Source organism: Gastrolobium bilobum, unplaced genomic scaffold (genome assembly GCF_033153095.1).
Source record: "Gastrolobium bilobum isolate Gb01-03AN ecotype WA unplaced genomic scaffold, APGP_CSIRO_Gbil_v1 utg204851, whole genome shotgun sequence".
Classification (NCBI taxonomy): domain Eukaryota; kingdom Viridiplantae; phylum Streptophyta; class Magnoliopsida; order Fabales; family Fabaceae; genus Gastrolobium; species Gastrolobium bilobum.
This window is the reverse complement of record NW_026898061.1, coordinates 5355-10708: the sequence shown is the minus strand read 5'-3', so window position 1 is coordinate 10708 and position 5354 is coordinate 5355.

Below are 5354 nucleotides of genomic sequence, written 5' to 3'. Positions count from 1 at the left end.
TCCGCATAGGTTCCACAGTGGGATTCACCTTCATGGGAGCCATTAGGAATACCCACTGTGATGCTACGCGCACGACGGTGCTATGAGCGTAAAGGAAAAAAAGGGCGTTATATACGCGTTATGATATATGATGAAAAGGATTAAATGTTTGAAGTGACTATTTATGATTTTGTGCCTAGTTAATATTGTTGCATTATGGTTTTGTTGCCACACTACTGGGATTTTCTCTCACCCCTTTGGGGCTGCTATTTTTACAAAATGGCAGGAGGACGTAAAAGCTTTTGAGGATTTGGATATTTGCTGTTGGCTTCTACTGTTTGGGCATGCTGCTATTGATGTGATATTTTATGGATGACTGTATGAAATTGAGAAGCTTGTATTACTGTGAACTATGATTTTATTATTGCATTACGATTTTATGACCAGCAAGTATTTTGGTAACAGATGTTGAAACGTTTGCGAAAAGGATTTTGACATGTTATTTAAATGCTGAGTTTTGAAAAGTCTTTGCGAGCACTTTGTAAGTTGTCGTACTGGGGCTACGGACCTCCGATTTTCTTATAATTTATATGCACGCGTAGCCCCAGGTGTCTAATTTCATTATATATAAACCTTGCAAAGAAATTCTGAAAGCTTGATTTATTATGAAATTTTTCCAGCCAGGACGTTTGTGATATTTTCACTACTTTATCTCTTATTTTGCGAGTTATGTTTCGAGGGGCGAACGAACTCCAAATCACGATTATTTTATATGAACGTGAAGCCCCAGATGTCTAGTTTCCATATTACAAAGAATATATTTTTGAATCGTTGAACTGGATTTTATACGAATTTTTAAAGACAGCAAGGTTTATGAGGAAATTTATATTTTTAATAAGTTTAAGAAATTTTGTGTACTCTGATTTTTGTAATTAACCAGATCCCCTCTTTAGTTTTATTGGCAATGTAAAAGCGAAATTCTTTTCCGTCTCTAAAATACTATTAAAGAACTCTACTTCCGCTTAGCAAACAACTCTCTTGGAGGCCTACAAGAGAGGGTTTTACACTAATTGGTATCAGAGCAGTTTTGATTCAAGGTGGCTGTGTTTGAGGAATTGTTTATTGTTTGTGCCTGGTTGTTGATTGGTTGTTGTTTGAATATGTTGGTTGTTGGTATCATTTGTTGAATTATTACTGTTTGAATATAACTGTGAATTGGTTGTGTGGCTGTATGTTAGAAAAATACTGTTCCGCTGCTGATGTTAGAATATAATTATTGAAAGGTTGTTGGCTGCTTGATATTATGTGCGTGATGGTACTTGTTGTGTCCGGTGTTTAACATGGTTATGCACACTGCAATGCTAGGGGTGAGCCTGATCAACTCACTGCCACGTATGGTGTGTGTGCACAGTCATGGTGACCTCGGGTACGCTGGTGCTTGAAACGCTATGTGTGAAATGTTAAATTGCTACTCACATTAGACACTGATTAAGAATCTGACTTTTAGGAATGCCATATGTACAGATTTGATGTGAATATTTTGTGATGTTTTAAGTCATGAATGATAGCATGCCATCTTTAAATAACGATTACTGATACTTATTTATTTTATTCATGACGTGTTCTTGTGTGCGTGTATTATATTGCTGGATAATAGAAACAATTATTCCTTTCCCTAATTCCGTCAGGCTCCATAACTGAATAGTATAACGGTGATATAACTTTGATCATATACGTAGTTGACTAGTACTAAGAAGACTTGTTGTTTGACCTTAAAAAACGTATGGAGACAGATTCGTGTAGGGATAGCTCATTTATTTAAGTAGATCCAGTTAATACCCTTAGAAAGTAGAGTTGGAACTAATTAAGGCTTAGACATGTGGGTCTGCTATTTTTACAAATCTCCTAATGGTGAATTGGCACTAGACATCATTCTTGAGAAAGAAGCTGTTAAACAAAGTGGTGATGTGTAGGGTAGAGTACCTGACTCATGTCTCTGTGTACGTCTTGTGAGTGATACTTGTTATTTTAATTCATACATGTTGGATTACTCTTGCCTGATTTTGATCACTGTTAGATCGCATATGGTTTATTGTCTCTGATAATAGTAACAGATTTTATGTGGTGATTGTTTGAATTTATCAGTTTAGATTTTTAACATTGTATTAGGACTGAATGTATAACTTATGAAAGGTTAGCTGAATTGAATTTAGAACATAGTGGACTGAACAGGTAAATTGTGATTAAATGGAGTTGCACATTATTTGGCTTGTCTCAAATGTGTTGGCAAATTGACATTGTGTTAAAATTTATGTTCGAGTAAGCATCAGAAGGTTCTAACTGGATTCTATGAATTTTGTTAACCATGTATGGGTGTGAATGATCTGCACTAATGATACGATTGGATTAAGTAGGGATGTTAGAAAGTAACTGTCTATGAACTTTGACTGTTGTGAGCTCCTACCTGTTAATTTCATGGAAATTATGGATTTGAAAATGTGATGTTGTTGTGCATGGGATTTTAAGTTGGTTTGTTTTATGGGCACTATAATATCCATTTGGTTAAATCTGTTCGATACTTATGATGAATAATTACATTTAAAATAGTTGACCACTTGGTCACGTGTAAATTTTTAGCTATTTGATTTTTATCTTCTTGCTGCGTGAATTACAACTGAATCTATTGGACATTTCATTATCTCTGATCCGTGATCGAATCTGCTTTATGTACGTGCTGTTAAAATAGCACTTGAATTATTCTTGGTCTCCTTTGATTAGTCAAAGTAAAATGAGAGAAAGCATATTTTAACCAAATACCATATGCCTGACATGAATGCAGTTCGAAACTATTTTGTACATTTTGGTTTATGTTATAACGCAAACAACTAAGTGATGTTCATTGTTTCTCATTGTACTGCGCCATATTAGATTCCCAAAAGAACACTATATTTTGCCATGAATATTAACCCTTAACTTGCATCTATTCACTATATGCTTTGATTAAATGAGTAACAGAAAACAGTAGATCTATGACCTCCTGGTTCTATATTAAATTCTGGAATAAAGTACTATTCTGATTTAGTTGCATATGTGCTCCAACTTCTAAATCTAAAATGAATATGAATCTCTTTTACCTTCTGTCCATATTTGTTAAGAACTGCTAAATTTTTTTATATACATGTCCTTCGGATTAAAGTTTATCCAAACCCTTTTGTTATATCTATATGTTTTTCAACGTCTAATATAAGAACTGAGTGCATGATGTGAGCCTTGAACTTAGCTTGAACATTCTAATCTTGGTTAACTGCTGTGTAATCAAAATAATATTTAGCCTGTGAATAAAATACGCTGTTGTAGATTCTATGTTTAAAAAGTTTGCTAATTATTTTGTGTACTTCATGATATATTATTGCTATGTTCTCATTGAATAGGTGTATTGCTGCTTGGAAGAATGTGATTAATTATTTTCTTAAGGAACCTGAGAATTGATGTTTTTCTTGCATAAGGTCTTATATTGTAATTCCTAATTGTCCCGTTTAAATGCAGAATGAACTGTAATTGAAATTTTGAATATAATTAATTGTGAACGTGATTTATGAAGGCTTGGTCTGTTTTGGTGGTTATGCGTGATAGCTGTGTAAGATTGAAAAATGTATCAATGATTGGAAAGTCATATCATGGTTAATGGATCCTCTGATCAGTGGAGTCAATTACATCCGAGGTACCTAGGACAGCGGAAAGCTCGAGGAAGTTTTCCTCATATGGGTGTTTTGACGAGCTATATGAGGGGTACCACTTAACATGATATGTCGGTAAGGCGGGATAGAAATTGTTTGATTTTATAAGGACTCCGTTTATTTAGAATGTAATGTACTCTGATCTACTTACTTGATTTCCTGTAGGATAATGGAAACATAATTTTGTAGGTGATATTGTTAATTGATGGTATTTCACTCTAACTGAACCCCGACATTTTTAGGAAATTTGATTTAGGCCACTGACTTGTTAAATTGCCTTGATATGAAAACCTTTAAATGATGATCAGTTCAATAGTAGTAGAGTGTGGCTTGAAGAGTGAGTAATGATATAGGGATTGTGAGAAGCCGTCTGTTTATTATTTCCTACTCCTTGCAATGCAACTCTGAATCAGGAGAATAATACTGTTATTAAAATTATAAAGTGAAGAAGTGTTAAGAATGGATTGGTCTAGTCGCCAACCAAATGTATGCTCGGGCCATGAGTTTTATCATAAATGTTGGTAGCCGGAACTTTTGTTAGTAAGCTCTATATTTAGGAGGGTCACTCCTGCTTTATGTTCCGCCCCGGTGTACGGACTGTGGTAAGGTGGTTTGATGCGTATTGATGTGGTTATCCTGATATGTTTTGGATGTGTTTACTTTGATGGATTTTGAGGTAATTTCTGTATTGATTCTATATGTACATATATTAGTTATATGTTGAGTTCCGCTTGGGGTCCTCCCTCGGGAACATGTGTCTTGATTTTCGCTTAGGGTCCTCCCTTGGGAATAATTGTGTTCAGCATTAGATTTAAGCAGGTGCGGGAATGGTAAGACAAAGTTTGGGGACAAACTTCAAAACAAGTTGGGGAGAGTGTGACATCCCGCATAATTAGGAAAAATATATAAATTGTTCTGAGGATTATGGATATGATGTTAAATTCGAGTTATGTGCATCACAAGCTTCGATGTCGGATTATATAGCTATTAATACGGAATTAATACTGAGTAGGGAATTATTGAATTATAATTATAGGTGAGAATGTATTAAGGCATGTGAAACTTTAGCATAAGATGTAGGAGTAAAGTAATAATGACATTTACAAAGGGTTAAGGAAATTTAAAAGACTTGAGGACTATAAAATAATGGGCTGGTCATTTTAATAACTAAAGTATTGGATTTAAAAATTTTGGACTCACACTTCACCTATAGGTCGACGGCCCACATGGCATGTGGAGGGTTTTGGTTTAGCCCTAAATCTTGTTGTATGGATCTCATCTTAAGGATCCCTTTAGGTAGCCCTTGATTGGATGGAAATCCCCACATGGCAACAAACCACACCCTTGCTTTTTCCCTCACATGTGCGCATGGAAAGGAACCTAGAACAAGCTGATTGCTTGTAGCAATAGACAAACTTTAGCTACCTAGGCCTTAGCATGCGTCCTATGGGAAGTAAAAAGTCAGCATGCATGTGTTTCTATTGGCTAAAAAGACATCAACCACTTTAATATTTTCCTTCTAGGCGCATAGGTAGGAGAAAGAAATCTGATCACACGTTTCTAAACAATCATACCCATCTTTGTTTCCCTCTTTTGTACGCCTAGGATAGAGTAAAAGCAAAAAAAAGAAATTTTGAC